Source organism: Pseudonaja textilis, chromosome 3 (assembly GCF_049901715.1).
Source record: "Pseudonaja textilis isolate UNSWEBS1 chromosome 3, rPseTex1.2, whole genome shotgun sequence".
NCBI classification, from domain to species: Eukaryota; Metazoa; Chordata; class Lepidosauria; order Squamata; family Elapidae; genus Pseudonaja; species Pseudonaja textilis.
This window is the reverse complement of record NC_141992.1, coordinates 109186268-109195783: the sequence shown is the minus strand read 5'-3', so window position 1 is coordinate 109195783 and position 9516 is coordinate 109186268. Positions and strand designations below refer to the sequence as shown.

At 39.0% G+C, this 9516-nt stretch overlaps 1 long non-coding RNA gene across 1 annotated transcript; it reads right to left on the bottom strand.

Moving 5' to 3' along the window:
• Nucleotides 1-3852: 3852 nt before the first annotated feature.
• LOC113436522 (uncharacterized) lies at nt 3853-5729 on the bottom strand. Its single transcript, XR_003374098.2, has 2 exons — nt 5345-5729; nt 3853-4095 (listed from the first exon to the last, which is right to left on the bottom strand). It is a non-coding gene; the product is annotated as an uncharacterized LOC113436522 (long non-coding RNA).
• Nucleotides 5730-9516: the final 3787 nt, after the last annotated feature.

Below are 9516 nucleotides of genomic sequence, written 5' to 3'. Positions count from 1 at the left end.
ACAGGAGAGATGCCTCCGCGGAAACTAACCTACGACTAAGAATAACAATTAGACAAGATCTTGGAGGTCTAGCCCAACCCACTTGCTTCAGCAGGAAACTCTATACCATTTCAGACAAATAAATGGTTGTGCGACCTCTTTTTAAAAACTTCCAGTGATGGAGCACCCTCAACTTTGGGAGGCAACCAGGTCTACTGATTAATGAGGAAATTTCTTTTCATTCTACACCTATGCATTTGGGTTTTCTTGCCCAAAATGTAGAACCTTACTTTTCCCACTACTGAATTTCATTTTGTTAGATTTATTTATTTAGCATATGGCAAGAACATGGCCCTATAGTGGTTCAAATGTTAATGTCCAGTCCACCCCGCCATTCAAGGACAGGATAGTCTATGTTGAAAAAAATCAGACATTGGGCCAGTGTAAGTTCTTGATGGACATTTGGACACAATGTGATGGATATTTTGTCGAGGAGCACCACAGTCACACTTAAACAATGAGTCCTGGCAGACACCATGTTGGGTACAGATCCTGTTCAAAGTTGACCAATGCTGACGAAGGTTGAAACCTGGCACCTTTTGTGTAGAGTCATCTATTTAATTGCCTGTATCTGGCATTCAGCAGCTCATTTCGCTTTCCACTGTGTGTTGATGTCAAAATTGTTAGACAGCTGTTGCTGGCTCCCCATCTTGAGCCACATTATATTTTGTTAGATAGTACCCAGTGTTCAAGTCTGTCAAGATCCTTCTGGATCTTGAGCCAGGAGCTTGGGATCTCTGAAGACCAAAGGAATAGAGATATTTTTCTCATCTTGTGCAGACTCAGACTCAGACTTACTTTCAAGGTCATCATCCTGTTAGAGGATGTTTAGCAATCAACTGGAAGTCCATTCAAACTTTTTATTACAGGCCCTCCATGATCCCTCTATCTTTCATTGGTTAGAAGGGTAGCCACCACATTTTGTAAGATTGCAATTTCCAGTCCCTTTTTAACGGCAATCCCATATAAAGTCGGTTCTACTAGTAAAGTTACAATATAATCAAAGTGCATAGATAACTGTCATTAAGGCCAATCAGCTCAGGAAGGGTTGCTGGATCTGCTTCTTTTAGTATAGCTAGTCCTGTTCAGAATGGCTTTACCTGGGTTTCTTCCTTACTAGCAAGTTTGATTTATCTTGATTTAGTGTGTTTGCTATTTAGTCCAGGGGTCCCCGCCCAGGGCCAACTACTGGCCCTTGACTCTTTCGGAACTAGGTAATGGAAGTAGTAGGCAAGTGCATGCACACATCCCCACTTGTGCAAATGGAACTGCACACATGCGCTTGCGCACTGCATGCACTGAACCAGCCCCTCTCCTTCCCCTCTGGTCTGCAAAGCCAAAAAGGTTGGGGAACTCAGAACATGAATGACCTTAGGTAATCTTCCACAATACCAGCAACCTCCTTAAAGTTACCAAACGGAGATGTTTCTCCAACATACTGATGGCAATCCATTCCAATGCTCCAAATGATTTCACCTAATGGTTTCACTTAGCAAAGGGGAGAAGATAAAAATCCATGTGACACTATTGGTAAATGACCTGGATGTCAAATAGTAATCCATACACCATTTTCTGAACACTCAGCAAGAAAAAGAAACAGTGCAAAGTACTCCGCATATCCACATCAGATGGTCTCAAAGAACCATTATTAAACATATTAAAAATCACTGAGAATTAGAAAGGCTATAGTTCTTACCTCTGAATAGATTCTTACCTCTTTTGAATAGATCAAGGTAATCAAAGTGGACTGGGCATTATATCCTGAGCAAAACCCTAACTGAAATTGATCCATAGTGTTTCTTCCAGATGTACGGTAGTGAACTTTGAAGTTTGGTGAACTTTGAAGTTACAACTACATTAAAGAAAATTACCATTGTTCACTTTTATGACTGTTGCAGCATGCTTGTGGTCATGTGATCAAAATCCTGACCCTTGGCAACTGACCCATATTTATGATGGTTGCAGGGTCTTGGGGTCACTTGATTACCTTTTGCAACCTTCTGGCAAGCAAAGCCAATGGAGAAGTCAGATTCACGTAACAATTGTGTTACTAGATTAACCACTGCAGTGATTCACTTAGCATCTACTGGTATGGAAAGGTCATAAAATGGGGCAAAGTTTAACAAATGCCTTACTTAGCAACAGAAATTTGGGCTCAATTATAGTCGTAAGTTGAAAACTACTTGTATACAAAAAAGATGTTGACATTGTACAAAGAGTGCAGAGAAGAGCAATAAAGATGCTTAGGGGGCTGGAGGCCAAAACACATGGATTACAGAAACTAGGTATATCTACTCCTTACCAGCAGCACCTTAGGCTTATTCTTGATTTAGTTTGTTTGCTATTTAGCCACAACTGGGCCTTGACCCTTTTGGAACCAGGCTATGGAAGTGATGAGTGACTGTGTGCCTCCCCACTTGCACAAATGGAGCTGAGAAGCAGTTAGAAAGCATGTAAAAATTCAAGTAGAAAAATAGAGACCACTTTGGTAGGAAGGTAACAGCATTCTGTGCGCCTTCGGCATTTAGTCATGCCGGCCACATGACCATGGAGACGTCTTCGGACAGCATTGGCTCTTTGGCTTTGTAACGGAGATGAGCACCGCCCTCCCAGAGCTGGAACAACTAGCATGTATATGCGAGGGGAACCTTTGCCTTTACTATATTTTTAAGAAATATAGCTTTATTAGCCTTTATTGAAAATGCCTTCCTTGGATACAAAAGGACTCATAATGTTGTCTCAAATCTTCCATTCTTGAATAATGAGATAAGAGAAATGATGACCTTGTAATTCCAGATACAGAATAACAGAGTTGGAAGGGACCTTGGAGGTCTTCTAGTCCATCCCCCTGCTCAAACAGGAGACCCTATACCATTCTGGAAAAATAGTTTTCCAATCTCTTTAAAACCGCCAATGATGGAGCATCCACAACTTCTACAGGCAAACTGTTCCAGTAATTAGTTGTTCTGTCAGGAATTTTCTTCTTAATTTTCCTTGATAAGTTTCCATCAAATAATCAAGCAAATGCTCAAAGGCACAAAGGAGCAATACAGCTCATAAATCATAATCAGGCAAACTTCAGAGTTTGCTTCAGCTTTTTCTTATGCTTAATCCTTTTACATATTAATCCTCACATCAGAACACAGCTCTTCTGTTAATAACAAGCAAAATACCTTGTGCATACACAGCATGCTAAACCAATTAATGGCTTTGGGCAAAATATTAAGGCAGAATATCTTAACTACACTTCATACATAACATTGCTGAACTATACCTTATCTTATTCAGACACAGAGAAAAACCATTTATAAACTGTTCCATTACAAGTATGTGAAAAAATGAAATAGGTGAAGAGAACAAGCCTTCTTGAAATCATTGTATGGTAAGGAATATGCCACTTTACTTTTCTTTTTAAGTCCAAAATACCACATCAGCCTTTATAAACTCTAGTTCAAAAACGTTGAATGTATTCCTTGTCATGAAACCAGCAATGTATAGTATAGCTATCCTGAACTGTATCTGGCAACCAGGAGGATCTGAAACTTGAAAGATCAAAAGTTTCTTCTACCATATTCAGAAACCATCTAACATCCTTTCCCAACTCAAACATCAGAGGTAAGTGCTGCAGAAATTCTCTATCCTTGAAAACAAAGATATCATAAACACTAAACTCTATGGGAGAAATATTAAAAATAAATTATAAACAAAAGAAAATATATAAAATTATATTCTGTATATTCAAATGCATGAAGATGAAGCAGGGTTATAGTTTCATAATAGGCTGACAGAACACACACAGTACTTTCCAATTACTGTTATTTCAAAATTAGATCTCATGCAACTCTTTAATAAAAGTTATAGACACTGTGGTACTTCTTTTTTTCAATATAATTTACTTGTCTTTCCCAGTATTATTATTAAAAGGTGACAGCATTTTGTTATGCAAATGAAAAGAATATGGCACAAAATCAGATGAACTAGTTTTTGCTGTTAATATGAATCCAGTTTTCTTGATCTTCTGCTCCTGTCAAACACTTCTGGAATATTCATTGTGATCTAAATGGATAAAGATAAGAATTTTAGGAGGTCAGACTATATGAGCGAGTTCTATTTTTACAAAACAAATAAAGTTTCAAAATCTTAACTTCATCTGCATTGTTTTAATATAAAAAATGACACATTAAAATGTACAAAAATCAATTATACAATATATGGTATTTCTTGGATATGCTTAATCTAAAATTAGTGTGGAAGTTTGCATATTACATATTTTGAGCCAATGAGATATAAACTACAATTCAAAATTAGCTTTTTATTTATTAAACATTTTTTCCAGGAAAAAAAATGAGTTTGTGGAGAAATTTTCAATACAAAATATATTAATTCTCTTACCATCCTTTTCTCAAGTTTGCTTTGGTATTCTTAGAACACAAAAACTGCCTTATGCATACCTGGGGTTACTTAAACTTATTGTGCTTACCAAGTTGAATTTACCCCTAGTCCATTTTAAATCTGTCAACACCCAAAATGTAAATTGCAAACTTAAGATCCCTTAATATTGTTACTTTGAAAATTGGCCAAAAATAATACTTTAACACAGAAGAAACTATCAACATCATACAAAATTATGTGTCTCTGACAACTCCACATATTTATATTTTCAGGAAACAAGAACAAGCAGTTTCCTATACAGGTTTTCTCTTTAGGCATTGTCACAGTAGTATTTAATCTCGTTTTTTCAGCTATCGTTATTAGCCCTTCATATCTATCCTCTTAATAGACTTTCAGAATTAAAACATGTGAAGCTGAAGTGTTTTCTGGGACTCAGATAAATTTGAACATCTCTTCTTGTTGCATCTATTACTCTAAAATAAAATTTCACTCTATCTGAAATATTTCAGTTTAATGGAAAAAAGCAAGCGCCTTCAGGAAAATATCCATCTTTCCTAATTTTCCCTGGATTCACTCTTTCTCTAACCCATTGTCTTTGTATCTAAAGCTAACCCAGAATAGGAGCCTTGGCATATTTGTAACTGGCTTCACAAACTGCAAGAGTTTGGTTGTATATTATCAACCTCTGTATATGGTTTCTTGCAAGTCAGATTGTTTAAGGCCAGTGAATTTCGCTCAGGGTTCGTGTGGCATGAGTTTAACCACCGCAGTCTGGGAACCATGGACTTGAACCCTGTTACTGTTGCGACTGTTCAGTAAACCGTGTTTAAACAAACAGTGGCTTAGCCAACGGAAGAATTCAACCCGAAAAACTGCCTCCCCGGGGCCAAAGATCTAGGCGCTCGGGATATACCGGGAGGCGGCTGAGGCGGAGGCTCCTTCTTCTCCTCCAGTGGTATCTCCTTGAAATGCACTGACTGGGAAACTAAATACCCAATCACCGTCCACACTCCCATCGCGTACAGCAGAGAGAACCGACGCGACCACAGGACGGCCCGCTGCGCCTTGAGGTCACCATTCGTCATCTCTGCGTCCAACGGGGAAACGGCCCGATTAGTGGCCGCAGGAAAGACACCGGACCACGGTAACACCGAGCGAGGCAGAACACTTGCTCCTCATTTCCGCCGCTACCTAACCTCGCGGTTTGCTTTCTCCGCCTCCTCTGATGTCATATCCTGTCTTGAAGCTTTCGGCAGCCTTCTCTTCCCCCCACTCCCCGCATTTAAGAAACGCTTAAATGAACTGACCTTTCTGAAGGTGTTCCGGTGAATCAGAGGTTCTCAATCTTGGCGGCTTTAAGGTGTCTGGACTTCAACTCCCAGAATTCCCTGGTCAGCAACGTTACCAAGATTGAGAAACTGATGTAAACAATGGCTTTAAAAACGCCCTCACTCAATTTCTGGCCATGATTAATTTCGATCTGTGCTTAGGGCAGCTAATTTTGGAATCAACCTACATTGTTCTTAACTATTGATAGTTGATCGTAAAAGGCAGAAGCTGTCTGCCACTTTGATATCTTTGATAACCAGTTCTGAGGCTGGCTATCCATAATTACCTATACTTAATTAGGAGTATCTTGAATTGCATCCAGGTCATTGACAACCAGTACAGCTTGTGGGGCAGTGGTATCACATGGGCATACCAAACCATGTGATTTTTTAAAAAAAAATTACATCTATATGCCACCCATTTTGCTATCCAAAGTGACTCTGGGCAGCATACAATGCAATAGCACTTGGACTTATGTACCCCCCCCCCCCATTTTACAGCACTCTCCATGTGATTTACAGTAAAAGCATATTGCCCTGAACAATGGGGGAGGGGTGTGTCTTCATTTTAGTGACCTTGTAAAGAAGGGAGGCTGAGTCAACCCTGAGCCAGTCAGGATCGAACTCCTGGCTATGGGCACTTCAATCTAAGCACTGTGCCACCAGAGCTCAATTCAATACATTTCCTGCTCCACTGGATTCTTGACCAACTATATCTTCTAAAACAGTCTTTAAGGGCAGTCTATGTAAAGCACATTGCAATGTTCCAGGTATCAGATGATGTAATGAGCCATAGAGAAATATTTGGAAGCCATTACAAGGCCAAAACCATAAATTTTGATATTGATTAAAAAAAACAAATGTTCTTGCTCTTTGCCAGGTAACAGCTGAACTGAAATAACCAGCCTCTCAAGAAAATGCTTCTCTATAGACCCACTCCTTTCTTCTATAAAGAAATGTTTCAGATATCTTCATTTCCTTAGAATCTTCTTTTGTCCATGCTTTGTTTAGCCATTGCCAATGAAGGTAAGAGATGTTAGCTGCTATTGTCAGGATTCCAGCAGTTATTCCCATTTAACACTATGCTATATGTGTTGGCATAAAGCTGTAATAGCACGTTCAAAGGAAATACTAAATTGTAACAGCCAGGGTCACACATCAAGATGAAAAGCAACCCACATTGCTACTTACCATAATAAATAGTAATAATAATAAATGTACCCAACTATTTTCAAAGTGATTACCTATTGTTAAAGAGAAAAGGATATACACTAGTTCAGGGATATCAAACTTGGATTGTCACAGCATCATCATGTGATGTATCACGGCTTCCCTTCGCTAAACCAGACATGGGTATTCCCAGCGCGTGATGCATCTGGCCCACAGGCTACGCGTTTGATAGTCCTGTACTAGTTTAATATAAAAAGCTAAAATTAACATTTGATTAAGATCATCACCAGCCATTCAGATGTGTTTGACTCTCAGTCACTCAATGGATCAACACTGTCCATGCCCTTCTGTCTCTTAACTGCCTCCTTCAGATCTCTTGTGGTCATCCAGGTATCTTTTATAGCATCCAGCCAGCAGGTACTAGGTGGCCTTCTCATTTTTCTGTTGATGACTCCCAATATGATAGATTTTTCAAATCATCTCTCATGACATAACCAAAGTATGACAGCCTCTGTTTGGCAATCTTGGCTTCAAAGGATATTTTTGGTGAGGTTCAGTCTAGATTTTGTTATTTTTGCAGTTGGGATGCACAATAGTTGCCTCCAGCTGTTCTGACCCAGTCTTAGCAGGAGCAAGAAACAGACTCCTTGTCATGAAAAACCCCTTTTTACTTACCTCTTGTGAATTAATTGCATTCACCCACCGAAAAGTCCAGGTAATAGTCCTTCAAAGAATTAATGGCAGCAACAGATCTTATCAGTTCCTTGCAATAATTACAAGGCCATGAGCTCCCAGCTGAAAGGCTGCAAATATAAGTTCTGGCAAGCAATCTCTGGCATGAAACACAATGAGAAGTCTTCAGAAAGATGAACTGTTGTCTCCTCCAACAACCACTCCCCTTTCCTTCTATTTATTCTCCCAGCCAGGAAGGGGGCAGTCAGCATCCACGTGCTTTGCTTCCTGAGTGACTCCCTGACTTCTGCTTTTCCCCTCTCCTCTCCTAACAACTCTGCGCATAGATGCATCTGGAACAGGCCCCAACTGTACTTCCTCTTTGCTCATATCAGTCTCTGAGGGCAGCTGTCTCTCCGATGACTGGAAAATGTCAGATGGCCCTGCCTCTATCTCTGCATCCAACAGAGCATCTATCAGAGCCTTCTCCAGACTCTAGAACTGGCCCAAATTCCTCCCCAACCCTCTCATCGTTCAATTCTGCCGCCAGCTCCACTGGCAGCTGACGAGCCACAACAAAAGCATCCACCCTTCTATCTGCCCTTTTTCAGAGTCCACGTTTCAGTCATAAGTAGTAGCAATTGGAAAAATATTGCACTAACTAATCTGCATTTGGTTGTGAGGCTGATGTCTTTACTCATTCAGATGTTATTTATGCATTTCTTCCAAGTGCTATACGCCTTCTTATAGTGGCTGCCTGATCAGAGTACAATGAGTGAATGAGCTGGATGTGGTATGATGGTATTCTCAGTTGTTTAAGGCAGGCAGTTCCAGAGCTTGTCATGATTAACAGTCAAAAGAATTTAATATTGTTAATGAAACACACATAGAGGTATTTTTGGTATACCTTTGTTTTTTCTATCATCCAGCGTAGACTGACAATATGATCACAAGTTCCTCTTCCTTTCTGAAATCCTGCTTATAAATCAGGTAGTTCTCTGTTGGCAGTTGGATTCAAACATTGCTGGATTATATTCAAGAGAATTTTACTCACTGTGGTATTAAGGCTTTCTTTACTTTGGGATAAATATTGACCTTTTCCATTTTTTGGCCATGCAATCAAAATGGGATAATTAGAAAAAGATTGAACCTAAGACTGAACCTAAGATTGAATCTAACAGAAGTTAGGGAGAAGTTATAACCAATCAGCACCCAATACAGGTTGTTCTTGACTTACGACAATTGAGCCCAAAATTTATGTTGCTAAGTGAAAAATTTGTTAAGTGAGTTTTGCCATTTCACATCTTTTCTTGCCACATCTCTTCAGTAAATCATTGCAGTTGTTAAGTTAGTAACATAATTGTTAAGTGAATTCGACTTCTCCATTGATTTTGCTTGTCAGAAGGTTGTAAAAGCTGATCACCTGACCCCAGGACACTGCAACCATTATAAATATGAGCCAGTTGTCAAATTTCCAAATATAAATAACATGATCATGGAGATGCTGCAATGGTCATAAATGGGGTCATGCCACTTTTTTTCAGTGCTGTTCTAACTTTGGTCACTAACTGAACTGTTGTAAATCGAGGACTACCTGTATATATAGAAATATTGTATTCACTAACTAAATCTTGTCAGTTGTGTAACTGTTTTTTGCATTTTTCTCTTTTTCTCATAGTTAAAGAATGTATATCTATTAAAGAAATTTTATTACAAAACAGAATCTTATGTGACTGCTGTTAGATTATTTTGCATCTTATACTATTTTAATATTCAGATAATTCCTCAATTTACATTTAACCATTTCTATCAATCTGTACTATGACTATTATTGTAATAAATAACTGTTCATAGTCTGGCAATACTAACTCATTGCATCTATCCAAGCCAGAAAATTAGGAATGGTAAACCTTTC